This window comes from Canis lupus, chromosome 13, assembly GCF_003254725.2.
Source record: "Canis lupus dingo isolate Sandy chromosome 13, ASM325472v2, whole genome shotgun sequence".
NCBI classification, from domain to species: domain Eukaryota; kingdom Metazoa; phylum Chordata; class Mammalia; order Carnivora; family Canidae; genus Canis; species Canis lupus.
In genome coordinates, this window is record NC_064255.1 from 3,656,742 (window position 1) to 3,676,925 (window position 20,184).

A 20,184-nucleotide genomic window follows, 5' to 3' on the forward strand; every position below is an offset into this window, starting at 1 on the left:
AGAGAGAGAGCAAGCATCCGTACCAGTCAATGCCGGGAAGTTGGAATTTAAAGACAACAGAGCTCTCACAAAGGTTGGAATATTTCACCGAGCCAGAAAGTCAAGGAGGAGCCATACCCAAAGATCAATTCCAGGGGGTTTAAAGACTTAATTGTGAAAAGCAAAATGTTAAAACTTGTAGAAGAAAACATCAGAGAACATCTTTTGAATCTCCAAATGGGAAAGGAGTTCTTAAGGCACAGAAGTGCTAATTGCAGAAGGAAAGACTGATAAAATTGCCCTATTATAATATGAAGATCTTTATTAAAAAGTATAATAAAGCAGAAGATATGTCAACATCTGAGACAAGTTTGCAACAAGTAAACTCAACAAAGGACCCATATTTAGCTTTTATAAAGATATGTTACAAGTCAGAAAGAAAAAGACAACAAAATAAAAAAAAAATGAGCAACAAATCTGACACATTGTCACAGAGAAAAACAAAAGTGGTAAATGTACATATAAAAAGATGAGCAAACTCATTTGTAATCAGGAAAATGCAAATTAAACTGATGGTAGGAGTAGAAGTTGATAGAAGCACTTGCAAGCAATTTAACCTTAACTCACAAAGCCAAATGTTTGCATGCCCTCTGAGTAAACCCACTCTTAACCTATATTCTCTAGAGAATTTCTTGTAGATTGCACAAAATGTTTATAACGGCTTTCTTAAAAACAACAAAAAAAGCTGTATTTAACACAACTGTTCATCAACCAGTAAGCAATTAAATAAACTGAGTAATATACATATAATTAAATATTAGACAACAAGGAAAATCAATAAATCTGAGCTCCAGGCAACAACTTGGGTGAACCTTAACAGCATAATGAACAAAAAGCTAGTATAGAGGTAATGACATATAGAAAGGGACTTTTTTTTTTTAATAAATAAGATCCAAGAATGGCAAATACAAACAAATATTTTTGTTTAGCTAAGCCCACATGTGATACATTTTTTACAGTTTCATATGGTTTTGTCACATGTGAAGATTTATGTAACCAGCACTGCAGTCAAGACACAGTACTATTTATCACCACATAGACCTCCATCCTCCCATCATTTTATAGTCATACACATCCCCTCTGCTTCCATCCCTTATCCTTGGAAACCACTAATTTGTTCTCCATCTTCATAATTTTGTTATTTCTAGAATGTTAATAAGTACAATCATATTATATATGTGACCTTTTGATATGTGACCTTTTGATATTTAAAGGTCATATAATATGTGATCTTTTGATATTGTTTTCTTTCTTTTTTTTTTAACTCAGCATAACGCCCTTGAGATCCGAGGCATCGCTTGCACCCATGTTGTTGCCTGTAGCAATAGTTTGCTTCCTTTTATGGCTGAATAGTATCTCATGGTTTGGATGTACTGTGCTTTATTTAATCACTCACCTACTGTAGGGCATTTTGGTTGCTTTGGGGTTTTGTTTGGCTTATTGCAAATAAAGCTGTTAGAAAAAGCTGTCTATAGGTTTTTGTGTGGATTTAAGTTATTTCTCTGGGATAAATGCCCAGGATAGTGATTTCTGGGTCAGATGATTCAGTTTATATTTAGTTTTTAAGAAACTACCAAGCTATTTTCCAGAATGGTTGTACCATTTTAACTATCAGCAATGTATGAGAGATTCAGTCTTGCCACATCTTTGCCAATATTTGGCATTATCACTCTTTATTTGAGGCTGTTCTTATAGATGTGTAGTGATATCTTACTATGGTCTTCATTTGCATTTCCCTAGCAGCTAGTAATGTCCTCTTCATGTGCTTATCTGCCATCTATATATCCTCTTCAGTGAAATGCCTCTTTTGCCCATTCTCTAATAGAACTGTTTCTTTTTCTTTTTCTTTCTCTTTTTTTAAAGATTTTATTTATCTATTCATGAGAGACACAGAGAGAGAGAGGCAGAGACACAGGCAGAGGGAGAAGCAGGCTCCATGCAGGAAGCCTGATGTGGGACTCGATCCTGAGACTCTGGGATCAGGATCATGCCCTGAGCCAAAGGCAGACGCTCAACCGCTGAGTCACCCAGGCGTCCCAGAACTGTTTCTGTTTTAACGTCAAGTTTTGAGTTCTTTATATAGTGTATTAGTCCTTTGTCAGATACATGTTTTGTAAGCATTTTTTTTTTCTCAGTCTATAGCTAGTCTTTTCATTTTCTTAACAGAGGCCTTCATAAGAGCAGGCATTTTTAATTTGGATGAATTTCAATTTAATTTTTCTTTTAGGGATCATGCCTTTGGTGTCATGTTTAAGGGCTCTTCAAACACACAAGTGCTGGATATTTTCTCCAATGATTTCTTCTAAACGTTTTATAGTTTAATGTTTTATATTTAAATCTATGATCCATTTTGAGTTAAGTTGTGGGGTTTTTAGGTTGAGGTTATCCAATTGCTCCAGTACTATTGCTGGAAAAAAAAAAAGTATCATACCCCCATTGAATTGCTTTTACATACTTGTCAAAAATCAGTAGACTTTATTTATATGTGGATATTTCCAGGTTCACTATTCTGTTTCATTGATCTATGTGTCCATCCTTCTGCTATTTCTACATAGTCTTGCTTATTGTAGCTAAATAATAAGTCTTGAAATCAAATAGAGTGATTCCTCCCATTTTATTCTTTTCAAAATTGTTTTAGATATTCTAGTTCCTTCCCCTTTCCATATACATTTTTATTTTTAATTATTTTTTCATTTTTATGAAGTTTTAAAATTTTAAATCCAATATAGTTAACATAGAGTATTATATTAGTTTCAGGTATACAATATAGTGATTCAATAATTTTATACATTACTCAGTGCTCAATGATAAGTGGACTCTAATCCCCATTATGTATCTCACCCATCCCCCCACCCCCCATCTTCCTTCTGGTAACCATCTGTTTGTTCTCTATACTTAACAGTCCATTTTTTGGTATATCCTTTCAAATTAGTGTTTTCATATTCTTTGAGTAAATATCCAGTAGTGTGGTTATAGGATCATAGGGTAGTTCTATTTTTAACTTTTTAAGGAACCTCCATGCTGTTTTCCACAGTGACTGTACCAGTTTGTATTTCCAACAACTATGCGTGAGAGTTCCTTTTTCTCCACATCCTTGCTCACACTTGTTTCTTGTGTTTTTGATTTTTAGCCATTTTTGACAGGTGTGAGGTGATACTCATCGTAGTTTTGATTTGCGTTTCCCTGATGATGAGTGATGTTCAGCATCTTTTCATGTCTGCTCGCCATCTATATGTCTCCTTTTCATATAAATTTTTAGAGTAATCTTATCTATATCTACAAAAATCCTTTCTGGAATATTTTTTCTTTTCTGAACCTTTAAAAGAATTTCATTAAAACCTAAATATCAACTTGGGGACAATTTACATCTCTACTATGTTGAATCTTCCAATCTATAAACATAGTATGGTTCTTTGATTTCTTTCAGCAGTATTTTGTAGTTTTCAGCATACAAATCCTATATGTTTTATATTAGATTTATTCATAAGTATTTTATATGTTTTTGAGCTATTATAAATGATATTGTATATTTAATTTCAATATCCATGTATACATTGTTAGGAAATAGAAATACAATTGCCTTTTCTATGTTTATTTTATATCCTGCAACTTAGCTGAACTCACTTATTAGTTCTAGTTTTTTGTAGATTCCATTGGATGTTTTTCATGCCATTTGCAAATATAAGCAATTTTATTTCTTCTTTTCTGATCTGTATGGTTTTATTTTCTCTTCTTACTTTATTGTATGTGTAGAACTCCCAGTAGTATGTTGAATAGGAGTAATAGAAAAGACATCCTTGTCTTGCTCCTGATATTATGGGGAAAGGATTCAGTCTTTCACTATCAAGTATGCTGTTATCTGTAGGTGTTTGATAGATATTCTTAAATCAATTTTAGGAAGTTCCCCCTATTTCTATTTTCTGAGAGTTTACTTTTCCTTTTAAATCATGAATTACTGAATTTTGTTGAATAATTTTTTCTGCTTCAATTAGCATGACTATGATTTTTTTCTTTAGACTGTTTATGTGGTGAATTATACTGATTGATTTTCAAATATTAAATGCTTCTTGCATCCCTAAAATAAATTCCACCTGGTCAGGGTTTATAATTACTTGTATATTTTGCTGGATCTATTTTTTATTATTTTGTTAAGGAATTTTGCATTTATCTTCATGAGAGCCATTGGTCTCTAGTTTTCCTATGTTGTACTGTCTTTTTCTACTTTTGATGTCAGAGCAGCTTCATAAAATTAATTGGTAAGTGTTCCTCTTCTATTATCTGGAAGAGATCTATAGGATTGATGTAATTCTTCTCTAAATATTTGGTAGAATTTTCCAATGAAACCCATAGGGTCTGGAGTTTTCTGTTTTGGAAGTTTCTAAATTACTAATTAAATTTTCTTAGTTATAAGGCTATTCAAATTACCTATCTTTAATTATATGAGTTGTGGTAGTTGTACTTTTTGGAAAACTGATCCATTTCATATAAATCATGAAATTTATATGTATAGAGTTGTTTGAAGTTTTCCTTTATTATTCTTTTGATATCTACAGGTCTGTAGTGATGATAAGTCTTTTTGATTCCAGATATAGGGTAATTTGTGTCTCCTTTCAGTGTTGGAGGCTTATCAATTTTGTTGATCTTTTCAAAGAATTGGTTTTGGTTTTAATCTATTCTCTCTACTAGTTTTCTTTTTTCAATTTTATTGAGCTCTGCTCTTTATTATTACTTCCCTATGCTTGCTTTGGGTTCATTTGCTCTTTTTGACAAGGTTTTTTTTTTTTTAATTAGTTTCTGGAGATAGGAATTTTGATTATTAACGAGATTTTTCCTCTTTCCTGACATATTTAATGCTCTAAGATTCCCTTTCAAACTGCTTTACCTGAGCCTTACGAATTTTGATACGTTGTATTTTCATTTTCATTTGCTTCAATGTACCTTTAAAAATTCCCTTGTAATTCCTCTTTGACCCACAGATGTTTTTAGAAGTTTGCTGTTTCAGTTCCAAGTGTTTAGAGATTTTCCTATCATTCTTCCATTACTGATTTCTAATTTGATTCCACTGCAGTAAGTGAATACACTCTGTATGATTTTTATTCTTTTAAATTTGTTGAAGTTTGTTTTATGGCTTATGGCCTATCCTGGCATATGTTTTGTGGTGCTTGAAAAGAATGTCTTTTCTGCTGTTGCTGGGTGGATTCTATAAATGTAAATTAGATCTGGTTGACTTATAGTGTTGCTGTGTTCTCTGTACTTGCTGGTTTTCTGTCTAGTTATATGAATTGTTAAAAGAAGTGTGTTGAGATTTCTAACTATGGACTTGTTAATTACTTCCGATTTATCAGTGTTTGTTTCACATATTTTGCTCCATTGTTTGGTGCATATTTAGGATTTGAATGCAAAATATTATGTTTGCTATGTCTTTTTGGTGGATTGACTGTTTTAGCATTATGTAATGTCCTTGATCACTTTCTTTGCTCAGAAGTCTTTATCTGATCTTAATATAGCTATGGCTGCTTTCTTCTAATTAATGTTTGCATGATATATCTTTTTCTATCTTTTTACTTTCACCCTCCTATATTGTTGTATTTGACGATAGTTTCTTGTAGATAGCATATAGTTGGGTCATTTTTTAAAGTAAACTCTACACCCAATGTGGAGCTTGAACTCACAACCCTGAGATCAAGAGTTGCATGTTTTACCAATTAAGTCAGCCAGGTGCCCCTATTTGGGTCATTTCTTTAAAAATCTATCATGTTAATCTCTGTCTTATAATTCATATACTTAGGCCATTTACACTTAATGTAATTACTGATATGCTTGGATTATAGTCTGACATTTTATTTTTTGTTTCCTACGTTTTTTATTTTCTCTTTCCTCATTTTCATTTTCCAGCCTTACTGTGGATCCTTGAACATTTTTTAGAATTCCATTTTTATTTATCTGTAGTTTTTAAAATTTATCTCTTTGTATAGCTTTTTAATGGTTGTTCTTGATACTCCCTTACATATGCATAACTTGCCCAGAGTCTATTATTTTCAGTTAACTAGAATCCTTTCCTCCCTTTACATCCTTTTACTCTCCCTTATTTATAAAATAACTGTCTTAAATATTTCCTCTATGTACATTGAGAGTCACATCATCTCAGTGTTATAGCTTTTGCTTTAATCATCTAATTTAGAAAATTTAAGAGAAGAAAAGATTATTATTGTATTTATCCCTATTTTCACTCTTTGTTTTATTCTTTCTTCTATCTTATGTTCCCTCTTCTATTATTTCCTTTAGCTGTTTTTTTTTTAAATGACCTTGCTTGTGACACATTTCTAGGTATTCCTTCAGCTGAAAATGTCTTGATTTCCTCTTCATTTCTGAAGGGTGTTTTCACTGTTTGGGTTAGCAATTCTTTTCTCTCAACATTTGAAATTTTTTTGCCACTTACTTCTGGCCTCCATGGTTTTTGGTGGGAAATTGGGAAATCCACTGTCATTCTAATTGTTTTCCCATAATTGATAAGGTCTCATTTCTCTCTTGCTGCTTTAACATCTTTTTTTTTTTTTTTCTTTTCTTTTCTTACTTATCAGAAGTTTGAGATGTGTCTTAGTGTGGATTTTGGGGGGGGGGCGGTTAATCCTGTTTGGGGTTTTAACTCACTTCTTGACACTATAGGTCTGTTCTGTTTGCCAAACTTGGAAACATTCAGCAATTATTTCTCCAAATACTTTTTTAACCTTGTCCTCCTCTTTCTTTCCTTCCAGGATGCTGGTGATACACATGGTACATAATTTTTATATCCCCTTGGGTCGCTAAGGCCTTGTCTTTTTTTTCTTCTCCATTTTCAGTCTATTTTCTCTGTTGTTCAGATTGGGTACTTTCTATTATTTTATCGTAAGTTTACTGATTCTTTCCTCTGTTTCTTCCATTCTACTATTGAGCTTACCCATTAAATATTTCTTACTTCATTTATTATACTTTTCAATTTCTAGGAAACTGAAAAAGATAATAAAATGTTAAAAGACCACAAAAATCAAGCCAAAACAGTTTTTTGAAGTTGCAAAAGGAAACAGCTCTTTTCTGCTTTCTAAGAAATGAATACACTGATGACAGACAAGGCGTCCAATATCCATGCAGATTAATAAGATCTTGCTTCTCAATACCTCTCTTTAGAAATATGCCCTGAGAATTGCTCTTCAGAGCAATGTACCTGTTCTGGACATAACTGACTCTCACAGACAGGGCAGGCAGTTGAGGCAGGAACAAGCAAAGTTTGAGTATTAAGCTGTAACATACCACAGTGCTAAGGTGATAGAGAGTTTTCTTCCTCTGGTCTTTTTAATCCTAACTCCACCCCTTCTTATTTTAACCCTTTAGCTCCCTCAAATCCTTTACTTTTTGCATGGATTTTTAAATTTTTCTCTTCTCTGGCATCATCTTCCTCTGGCATCCTTCTTGTTTACCTGGTCTCCAATCCTTTTTGTGGGCATTATGACATTTTGTGCATGTGCTGATTCCCTGACCCAGCTCCTTGACTGGGGCTCTTGACCTGGCTACATACCACCCACACATTTTAATGGGTTCACTTTCACCAATGCTTATGTTGTTCTCCAAAGCTAATGGAATATAGATCTTTCTTTCTTTTCTTCGAGGTGGGGGTGGGGGAGACTGATTTTCAAGGTCCATAGCCTCTTCTCTCTAGGGGATGTTTCTATGAGATCACCAGCTGCTTCTTGTACATGCTCCTTCCATTCCAAACCCAGCACGTGGAGGCAGGAAGAGAAATGGGTGGGAGGACAAATTAACACTGAAAAGCTTGATAAATACTAAGAGCAAATACTAAAAATAACTAGGCAGAAATAGTCTACTTTTAGGAATTTCATTTGTGCCTTTGTGTTGGGGGTGAGGAGGAGGGAGAGAAAGAGGGCTGTGGAAAATGGGCTGGAAATGTTAATTTTCTCTGGAGGTGGAGGCCCTAAGAGCTCCCCCAGGCAGACAGTACCCCCCATCCCCCGAAATAACTCTTTCTCAGCTTTCTCAGGCTTCCACAGCTCTGCAAATGGCTCCCTCCTTGTGCTGCAAATGGCATACCTCTTCTTGACAGCAGAGAGGAAAAGCAGCTAAGAGGTTACAGGCTGCTTTGCTCCTCAACTTCACAGTCTCCTGACAGTAGAATAGTTTGGTCATCTTTTGACCTCAGCTCCCAGAATGTAGAGGGTGATTGGGATTAGTGTGTTTCACCTGTAGGTCTCTGAGTCCCTGGTATGCTGAGTGTGACATGGCAAAGCTATTAACCCCACATGACACAATCTACATGGTGGATATAGGAGCTCACAGAGTAGGAATTCCACATGTTCTCCCAAAATGGCTTTTGCTGCTGGGTGCTCCTATGGTCTCCTTCTAGGACAGGGGACATGAAAAAATGACCCTGATCCTTTCATGGCCACAGTCTCTTGGTCTAATAAAATGGAGGAGAGTGAGTCTGTTCAATTCTCTTTCTGTCCTTGGTGAGCAATTTGATTATGTTATGAATTGATATGGATCACCAGAGCGGGAGGAAGACACAACATGAGGAAAATAAATGTTTCCCATTTGGATAAATTATATGCACTTTTAGGTTCTTCATTATATCTGTCCCATGCAATTAGCAAAGAAGGTATATTCTTGAGCCTGAGTCTTCCCATCCTGTTCCCCTAATCCCTCTTCTATAACATGTACTCTCAATAGCACAGACAGCAAAAAGAAATAAAAGCCTTCCTTCCTCTCCCCTATTCTCAGAATCTCCATGTCCTTATCTCCCCCTCCTTCTTTATGACTTGGATAAGGAGGGAACATCCTCCATGCAAAGGTTCATCCTTCCATTTATGTCCTGATTCTCCCTTCCAGCATCATCCACAGCTTGCCCTACCCCTTAATCCCATCATACCTCTTATATCTTCAGGATGCCACTACTCTGGGTTCCTCGGAGGAGGTGGGGCGGGGTGGGGGGTGGGGGGTGGGGGGGACAACCCTGGCCTTTCTAAACCTGAAAACCTGCCTTCTATTTTGTTTTTCTTTACTATCTCATATCTCTCCTCTGTTCTCCATCACAATGTCTAAAAGAGTGATCTACATAGATTATTTTCCTCTTCCTTACTTTACTTACTCATTAACCCTTTGCAACCAGACTTCCATCTGCTTTCTCTAAGATTCCTAATGAGTTCCACATTGTCAAAAGCAATGGCCTTGATTTTTCTGTTCAGCCCTTTTAAAAACCACTCTACCCTTTGATTTAATGATAGTACAATATCCTAGCTTTCCTGGGACCTATCTGTCTATTTCTAGGCTCTTCTATGATCTCCTCCTCTTCTGACCATCCCATAATTATGAGCCATCCCCACAATCAAAGGTTGTCAGATTTAGCAAATAAAAATACAGAACACTCTGTTAAAATTGAATTTCAAACCAAAAATGTATATATATTTTTTGTACAGGTAAGATAAATATTGTATGGAACTTTCTCATACTAAAACATGATTCTTTATTGATCTGAAATTCAATCTTAACTGAGCATCCTGTATTTTATCTGGCAACTCTACCATAGTTGTTTTTTCAATGCTCATCTCCTCTCTCTAATTTCCTCCTTTATGATGCTTTGATACCCGGGCTTCAGTGATTATCTTTCATCAGATAATTTGTAAACTTCCATCTTTAGCAGTTTCCTCCCTCCCTCTCTTTCTGTCTCATGCAGTTCCTCTGTTTTTTTTCCTGGGTATTTTTATAGCATATTCAATTCATTTTACATAAAACCAAACTTAGTATTTTTGACCCTAAAACCTACTTCTCTGCCTGGCTTCTCTATTTCTACTAATATCTTCTCCACCCTCTCAAATCCAGAAGCCCTCCTTAATTGAGTGGCTGAATCTTGGTTAATTTTACTACTTTCACTAGCACTCTCAGATCTGTCTTTCTTCCCATTCCCATGGATACTGCTGACTAGAGGCCCATGTCATCTCTGAGGCATACAAACCATACTAGGCTACTGAAATCACCTTTGGACTAGTCTCTCTACTTCTGTTCTCACCTGCCTTTCACCCCTCCATGCTCAGTTAACATCCTAACTAAAGCACAGGTATGAATATGCCACTTCCTTGATCAAGGAAGATTCTACTGGCTCTTGATTAAAGTTCAAGCTCCCTAGCCAGCATTCAGGGCCTTCTATAAATTTATCTTTCTCCTCTTTATCTCCCTGTGTCTCCTCTATGCACCCCAACTAAGGCACATCACAACACCATGTTTGGGACTTTCCTATCTCAGCTCACACTCAGACTTAGAAGTAGACTACTTTGAGGGTGAATCTTACAATTTCTGAATATACAGATGCTCACTAAATGCTTGTAAAATTTGCGAAGTCAGTTCTAAATTATCCATATTAACAGAAATGGAGTAATTACATCCACAAACCATTTATGTGATAATACTAATGAATGTACTTTTCAATGAACCCATTTTTTTCCTTCTATGCGTATGGACAATATCAAGCACTCATAAACATCTCATGCCTTGCGATGTCAAGTCACAACTGCACTCTCACAGAGGACCCACAGGGTCACAGACAGATAGAGATCTTACCCACTCTGCTGCCTCTCTTGATTTACTTTTTGAACTCTAAGACCTCCCTCATTTCCCTCAGTTCTTACAAATGGAAGATTATAATATTCTCTCTGAATATCCTTGAATTCTCTGTTACATAAATTTCCAAATGACTGTATATCCTAAACTGTTGCCAACCCCACATGCTGATCCAAAAACATCTGAGTGCTTTGATAATCTAAATCAGAGGTCCACATCAGGCCAGATAGTAAATATTTTCAGCTTTGCAAACCATATGGTCTCTGTTGCAACTACTCAACTCTACCATTGTGGCCCCAAAACAGCCACAGACAACATAAAAACAAATGAGCAGGTCTCTGTGCCAATAAAACTTTTCTTACAAAAACAGGCAGTTCACCTGTGGGTCATTGTTTGCTGACCCTCAACCTCAATCAAGCTTCTGATGAACCATTTTACTTCATGTTTTCTTTCCAAACTATATTTCACTGTGGTAGTCGCTTGATTGGAAAGAAGGCTGGAATTTCATCTGATATAGTCTTTTTTTTTTTCCCCACAAAATTATACTTAAACCAAACTCAGGTCCCCAAAAAGGGTGAAGAGAAATAAGAAGTGGGGACCTGAAGCCTGCTCTGGTACTTTCCTCCCAGCCCAGTGGACACCACTCCAGGTGGGGACAGGATGAGGTAAGTGTGGTAAGCAGCACACTTTCCTTGGGTACAAATCTTAAGGAGGCACCAAAAAAGCTCAGTAATCAGAATAAATAATACTTTAGTTTATTTTTGAAAATAAAAAACATCCGCAATGAATGAACCATCAACATTTTAAATAAACCATGAATATTTCAAATAAAAAATAAATTTTTTCTTTAGTTTCAGTCTCCTATATGGCTCTGCAAAGCACTGTACCTGGTCATATTTTTATTTAAAATGTTGATATTTTGTTCATCATGAATTTTTTGCATTAATTTTGATTTAAAAAATACTGTATTCAAAATTATTTATCTTGATCATGGAGTTTTACAATGCCCTCTTTAATTTTGTGCCAAAGTGAGTGTCCTATTCACCTTTCTCCCTCCTCATCTCTTAGAATCAAGCCCATGTCACCTTTTGTACTATCAAAGTCCATGCCTATTTCAGAGAATGATGTACATCTCTTTAATGTTGCCTTTAAAATAGATCATTCCTCTTGGCTGCTTTGATACTATCCTAGTTACTGGATCTGCCACATATACAGGTGGATTTGAAGCATGTGGAAAATCTTGTACCAGACTCTCTTAAGTCATTTTTTACAAGACATATTAAGATGACAGGGAACTAACATTTTATTAAAAACATACTAAGTGCCGAGTGGTATTATGCTAAGGAACTTTATATCCACCATTTCATTTAATCTTCATGATAATCCCATGAGGCTTGATTATACTCTTTTGTATTCATGATGAAACAGAGGCCCAGATAAAATGAGATTATAGAAAACGCTAAAGCTAGGCTGAAGCTTTTTCTGCTACCTCACATTATCTGTCAAGAAGCTGACATTTTGGACATGGTTAAGGCACTTTCTTGCCTTTCTATCTTATATTTGCACAGAACCACTCTCATTTATAAAGAGTTTTCAAATGCTTCATCTCACTTGAGCTTTATTATGATTGTAGGTAAAAATCTCGTATTTTAAAGATATTGATTGATGGATGATTGATTGATTTAGCACTTGAGCAAGGGGTAAAGGGTAGAGGGAGCAAGAGAATCTCAAGCAGATGTGAGTCTTGATCTCATGACCCTGAGATCATGACCTGAGCCGAAATTAAGAGCCAGATGTGAAACTGATTGAGCCACTCAGGCACCCTAAAAATCTCATATTTTAGACATATTAGCATGAACTCATCAAATACATTATATGAGTGAGAACATATTCAGAAACATTAAGTGACATAACCCAAGGTCACCAGCTAGTAAGTGGCAAAACTAGAATTAAAAACCCAGATCATCTGGGGCCTGGTAAGTTTTCATTACATCCTTTCCACTCCAGAGGAACACATCTACCATAGGTATCTTTGACCCAATACCATCCATGTTCAGATCACAGTGAGTAACCCAAGGAATAATATCTGGGAAATAGAAGTAACCCAAGGAATAATATCTGGGAAATAGGAACAATACCATCCATGTTCAGATCACAGTGAGTAACCCAAGCAATATCTGGGAAATAGGAAGAAAATAGCACATAAGGGAAGGAGGCTAAGGTATGGAACCCTATCTACCCTGATGAGGAAGGCCTGAAGAAAACAGGGGCATCAGAAACATAGAAGGTGGGACACCTGGGTGGCTCAGTGGTTGAGCATCTGCCTTTGGCTCAGGGCGTGATCCCGGAGTCCTGAGATTGAGTCCCACATCAGGCTTCTTGCATGGAGCCTGCTTTTCCCTCTGCCTGTGTCTCTGCTTCTCTGTGTGTGTGTCTCTCATGAATAAATAAGTAAAATCTTAAAAAAAAGAAAAGAAACAGAGAAGGTTATCTATGGGGTGCAGGGTTTAAAGGAGTATAGGAGGTGACCTCTTGGGGCTAGGATCCATTGTAATTATAATCAAAGCAACTGTGATCAAAGCAACTTCTGCTCAAACCCTCTAACCTTTCAGATTTCATGCTTCTAGAAAGCAAAGGAATAATTTCCAGTTGTTCACATGCCACCATGATTTTGTGATCAAGAGGAGCACCACACAGGACACTGTAGAGACCATTCAGATGGGGAGAGAATAAGCAGACCAAAGTGAGGACAGGATGCAGGAGCAGAGGAAAGGGGCATGAGACATTAGGACATCAATTCCAACCCATAGCTGGGGAGAAAATGTCAGGCACTCCATTTTGGAAAGAAATCACATTTCATGTCACTCCATGCAACTTCCAAGGAGGCGTCAGCCCCTGTGAGAAGTCACACCTGATATCATATCTCTATAACAAGATGCACAGCAGGCACTCTCAAGTGTTTAAAATACTTGAATGTGCAAAATTTCACAGCCAGTCACAAGTTTATAAGAGATACGTGCCTCCTCACTGGGGAGGGGCCACACCATTCTGGGATTCCACGGGGCAACATGGCTTCCCCATTCTTCAATACAGAGCAGCTCAAACAATCCTCTGGCAATTTTAACTACACAGGAATAGAAAACACCCCAGGAAGAATGTGAGAGACCAATCTTGTAAACAGCAGGATGGCAAAGTATAAACAAGATGGAAAGAAAACATACAGCTTTTAAAAAAAAATTATTGCTTTTGACAAGGACAATAAGATGGGAATAAATTCAGTCCCAAATATCATGGAATAACAAAAGCTCAGAGAAGTGTTAAATCACAAGCCAGGTGGCTGCAGGAATTTGCAATGATCGATTCCAGTCTGCCAACTTGTCTCTTTTGGCACCAGGCTGTATTGCACAGACTCCTCTTTCAGTTTCACAAACTTGGGGATTATTTTTTGGTTTTGGTTTTTCCTTCCATGCAGCACAACCAGCATTTTCAAGGCTAGTGCATCTTTCCCAAGTCACATCTTTCTTCTTCTCTGACCCCACAAACAAAGTTGCTTTGGAGAACCACAAACTACAATATTTCCATATCTCATTTGACTGAGTCATGTTCTTGCATGCGAGGAAAATATGTCCACATACTTTTACTAAATCTTAGTAAATCTCTTACATGATCACTTATGTTGTTAGAAGATGTAGTGCAGCAAAACACCAGGATCTTCCATCCTTTCAATCACTCTACCAGTAAACAAGCACTGAGCACATACTCTCAACAATGGCCTGAGGATAACAGAATGAGTGGGGTCCGTCCTGGCTTTGAGGACCACACAGTCCAATGGAGAAGACAGACTCAGAAACAAACAATTCAGAGAAGGGTGAAGTTACCTTACCCCTCCTCTGTATAGTAACAATGTTCATGGGTTCCACTGATATTTTTTCCATTCCCCAGCAGGCTGCTTCCAAGCCAAAAATGCCTCTGTGTAGGCCAAGTGATCCTAGGATTAAGTACATATGGCTAAGCAAGCACAGATGGATATTGAAGAGCACTCATGCTTTCCTGTGAGGAAAGGAGGTCCTTTCTTGGAAGTTCCTTTCCATCTTCCTCCACCTGCATCAATGTCTTGTGCTACATACCTGTTCTCGATCTCAGACCTCCAAACTGCCTCGTTGGACTTATAATCCTCCCTAGCTCTAGTTATTATTATGGATTGCACCCCTGTCATGCATATTTATTATGTGCTAAGAATAGGGCATATGGTAGCTTGTTGAAGTTTCATAAAAATCTTGGGATGGGCTTTCTCTTTTTAAAAAGATCACTTATTTTTAAGTGATCTCTATACCTAATGTGGGGCTTGAACTTAGAACCCCAAGATCAAGAGTCACATGTTCTACTGAGTCAGCCAGACACCCCTCAGGATGGGTTTTATTATCCTGGTGTTATAGATGAAAGAAATGAGCCTCAGAAAATTTTTGAAACTTTCACAAGGCCACAAAACTGGTATGTAGAAAAAAACTGAGATTAGAAGCCAGGACTGTGTGATTAGATAGGTTCTTAAACAGTGCAGAAGTCTGCCTTGGTAGGCACATGTAGTCCAACTCTCCTGCTAGGTATTCACACCATAAGGACAAAGGTTAACATTTCATTTTTTTTAACAGTCCCTAGGCAGAATGGGACTGTGAGCATGCAGAGTAGGTATCTGCCTGTGTGATATGATTTAAGGGAAACTGGTCAAGGATGGGTTAAAAATATCTCCACTGTTGCCTATCACGGTGCCTGTAATTTCACCACTGGAGGTGCATTACCTTGAGCCTTGAAGCTTTCTTGTCTTCAGGGTTGCTTTAATAGAATATGATTGCCCTAAGAGGAGTCATACTCAGCTGAGACCTCAGTGAGAGACAGGGCCTCAGAGAATGAATCACAGGAGAGATGCTTGGAAAAGAGCCTGGCAGCTCTGAGAGGGGGCGAAGTGGTCCTGAGAGGAGAATGGGAGGTTCTGAAGACAGGAGTGGACATTTTGTTTGACTGGCCCCACCTTTGTGGCCCCCATCACAGAGTGAGGCAAATGGAAGTTATGTAATTCCTTTGATTTGAGGAAACACTATTTGATCAGGTGTAAGAGTTGCAGGCAGGTGGCATAGAGGCAGGTGGGCATCAAATGCTGAGGACCCTGAGCCTTGTGAAGGCAAAATAGACAAGAAGGCAGAAACCTTGTCCTTAAAGAACTTATAGTCTCTTTGTGGAGGAAAATTATCAATAGCAAAAATGGGTAAGACAAGACAGGAATGAATGTCTTGTCTTAAGAAAAGCCCAAAATATATGTGTAATAAGAAACTCCGGAAAAGAAGAGCTTAGTGTAGAAGGAGGCAGTTTCAGCTTTACTGGAGTATGTGGGGCCCTAAGAACAGTACTAAATAAAGAGATAGATTAAATGACTTGATGAAAGCCTAGCTTATGCCAAAAGAAGACCAAGTTGGCTACAACCAATTACTACCTCAGCACTCCCAAACAAAGAAATCCATTTGGATTTAATCACCATGAGGCTAAATGATGTTAATATGATCTAGAAACAAAATCTGAAGATGGTTATAATATACAGAGATACTATTTAGAAAATATATTACTTCAAATTAAGTCCAGCTTTTTAAATGAAAAGATGTAATAGTTGCTTTGAACATAATAAATAAATCCAGAATTTCAGTAATAGGTGAAAGTATCAAAACAAAGGTGGGGCCAGTAAAACAAATGACAAAGGCAAGTCTAAACCCTTCTAAAACTGAGGGAAAGAGATCTGATGAGCACCGTGGGCCAATAACCTTGGCAAATTCCAAGACCTTCCACTGAATTCAGCTCTGAAAAAGAACGGCTTTATCCTGTGACCTTCCAGCAAAAGCCAAATGCTCTTCTTCTGGGCTTTCACTGAATACTTACTTCAGAAGCAGGAAAGGTTACTTCTATTTACTCCAACTTATTTGTTTTTTTTTTTTTTTAAGGATCCCTTTATTTAATTCCCACAAAGAAAATAACCCGAAGGAAGAAAGGAAGGAAGCAAACAAGTAAGCTTTGACCTTTATAAGCTAAATGAATTATTTTACCAATAGCTACAGGTGATTATGTTCTCACCATTCTGAATAACAACCCTTTGTACATGTTGCATAAGAGAAACCAATACCTATACCTAAGGCTGAGTTGTGAGCCTGGTACTGAAAAGAAAAATTACAGGTAGAAAGACTTGAAAAAGAGGTAAAGGGTGAGAGAGAGAGAGAGAGAAGGAACCACAAGAAATCTTTCTTCCTTTGAGTTTCTTAATTGAATTATTGAAATATATATATATTTTTTTTCTTTTATTTCAACTTGCTAATAAGCCTCATTTCCACAACTTGCCTGTTTTCTTCAAGGTGGCTGCATATTTGAGATATAAGCAGCTACATATTTGAGACAAAAACAGCAAAGGTCTCTGGCTCAATCAGCTAATAGGTTTGTATTAATCTCTGTGGAGATGCACAGATATGGTGATCATATTATATAAACCCACAATTAGACACAAGATCTAACAAATGATACAACTACTTTATTTCCAGATGCAAGCAGCAACTTGGCAAATATTGTTCCAATGGCAAAATGTTAGAATTTCTGGAACATTTGGTGTTATAAGGAGTGATTAGAAAAAAATTTGTTTTGGAGACCCTGAAAATCTGGGTAGCGATTACAATACTGGAGCAAAATGACAATATTAGTATTTCTGTATTTAACATTTTATAAGAAAAGGGTTCAGAATCCAGAAAAAGAAATCAGTGAGGATGAATATTTAATATATTTAAAATACATACATTTAAAAGCATCATGTAAAATGTAAAAATCACTACCTAAACAATATCAACCTATTAATTACTATTAGTAGACTGAATTTAAAAAGATACATATTAAGACACCAAACACTCTCAAAAATGGAAAAAAATTAAGTCATGAAATGTTGAAAAATGAGATCAGATCATTTAAACTTCTATTTTACTTTTTTTTTTAAGATTTTATTTATTCATGAGAGACACGGGAGGGTGGGGGGGGCAGAGACACAGGCAGAGGGAGAAGCAGGCTCCCTGCAGGGAACCCGACCTGGGACTCGATCCTGGGTCTGCAGGGCCACACCCTGGGCTGAAGTCAGCGCTAAACCGCTGAGCCACCTGGGCTGCCCTAATTTAAACTTTTATAATGACAATTCTTAAAATGCAGAAATGTTGTTAAAAATTTGTCCAAATTTCCTCACCGCTAATAAAAAAGAAAACATTCGTTAGGAAAATGTGATGCATTTATGATTGATCTCCAAATATATTTTCCTGGCTCCTTCATCTTGAATAATTGTAACTCTCATTTGATAACTTTGAGGAATATTTTTAAACTTTGAAGAGTATTTTTAAACATAATTTTGTATGTGGGGGTAGGGGTGTGGGGATGAAATTTATTTATTTACATCAAGCTTGTGGTTTGCTTGAAAACAAGAAGCCAGTATTTCTGGTTTGCTCTCCTCGTCTTTAGTTTGCTCATATATACCCAGCTGCCTGGATCTGTTTCAAAACTCTCCCATTGTAGTGGATATACTCTAAGGTGATCCCCAACAAGTTAGGCCTTAGTATGGTCCTCTCCTCTTGAGTACAGGCACAACCTGTGACTTATTCCTAGTCAATAGAATAGAGCAAAGCCAATGGGAGAGTCACTCCCTAGATAAATTGCATTATGCAAATTTCCATCTTAGCAGACTGGAATAAAAGATTCTCCTGCTGGCTTGGAAGTTAGCTACCATGTTGTGACAGGGCCTGTGAGAGACCAGCAGCCACATGGCCAGGAACTGTGAGTAACACTTAGGGGATGAGAGCACCCAGGTGACAGCCAAGCAAGAAAACAGGGGACTTCAGTCCAACAACCTTAACTGAATTTCACCAACAACCACATGAATTGTAAGAAAAAAGTTCCCAAGGGGACCATAGCACAGCCAACATCTTGATTATACTCTATGAGGCTCAAAGCAGAGGATCCAGCTAAGGTGCATCCAGATTCCTGATCCAAAGAAATGGTGGGATAATAATTATGTGTTGTCCTAAGCCACTGAATTTGTGGTAATTTGTTATGCAATATGTAACTCATGCACAAGTCATAATCTACTTTGAGCTCCAAAAACTGTTATTCTTACAAGAAAAGGTTTGTATTGCCAATTGTTATTTTCTTCCTCCATTTGAGAATAACAGAGATACAGTAGAATGTTTTATAGATATGTACACCTTTATCTAATTCAAAACTTTAGTGCAAAATATAATTCTCTATGTATGATTCTCAAAATATGAATTAATTAAATTCAGCACTTTTCAAAATCTACTATTTTGGTACTTGGAAAGTGGAGACTGTACCTCCAAACCAGTTTTTTTTTTTTTAATGTGCACACTTCCTTATTTTTTAAAATAAACGTTTTATTACTTTAAACTTGCAGAATTATTACTATATGGAGAGCCCTTGTATATCCCAACCCAGGTTCCATCATTTACATCTTACATTAGTATGGGGCATTTTTCACAATTAATTAACTAACATTGATATATTTTATTTAGCTAAACTCTATAGTTTATTCAGATTTCCTAATGTCCTTTTTCTGTTCCAGGATCCCATCCAGAATCCTGTATTACAAACTAATGGTCTTGTCTCCTTAGGCTTCTTTTGGTTATGACTGCTAATATATATATTTTTTAAGATTTTATTTATTTATTTATTCATGTGAGACACAGAGAGAGGTAGAGACATAGGCAGAGGGAGAAGCAGGCTCCCTGCAAGGAGTCTGATATGGGATTCAATCCCAGGACCCTGGGATCATGACCTGAGCCAAAGGCAGATGCTCAACCACTGAGCCACCCAGGCATCTGAGACTATTAATATTTTTAATGACCTTGATAGTTTTGAGGAATAGTGATCAGGTATTTTGTAGGAGGTACCTATATTGAATTTTGTCTTAGGAAAAAAATAAAAAGAAATTTGTCTTAGGTTTTTCTCATGACAAGAGTGGGGTAATATGTTTTGGGGAAGAGGACCAGATACCTATTATCAAGATGACATATTATTGCGAATGTGAATCTGGATGATCTGGCTTGAGGTAGTGTTCGTCAGGTTTCTCGATGGTAGGGGACTCTATTTTTTTTCTTCCCCTCCCTTTTCTACTGTACTCTCTGGAAGAAAATCACTATGTGCAGCCCCTATGGGGAGTTATGCTTTTCTTCCTGGAAAACAGAGTATCTACGTAGAGTATTTGGAATTCTTCAGCATGGAAGATTTGTCTATTCTCCTCATATATTTATCCGATTACTTACATCTGAATATATATTTATTTTATGCTTTGGGTTATACCATTACTTTTTTTGTTGCTCAAATTGTTCCAGCTTTGGCAATTAGGAGCATTTTTAGTTGGCTCCTGTATCCTCATGACACACTTTGTGTTACACCATTGTGAGGTGGGGTTTTTTTGTTTTGTTTTGTTTTTCATTTTTCTTTTAGCACTACCTTACTTTCTGGCAC

At 36.8% G+C, this 20,184-nt stretch overlaps 1 protein-coding gene across 13 annotated transcripts in view; it reads right to left on the minus strand.

Moving 5' to 3' along the window:
• Positions 1 to 20,184, minus strand: part of NCALD (neurocalcin delta) — a 370,180-nt gene that overhangs the window by 148,770 nt on the left and 201,226 nt on the right. The gene's annotated exons all lie outside the window — the stretch shown is intronic.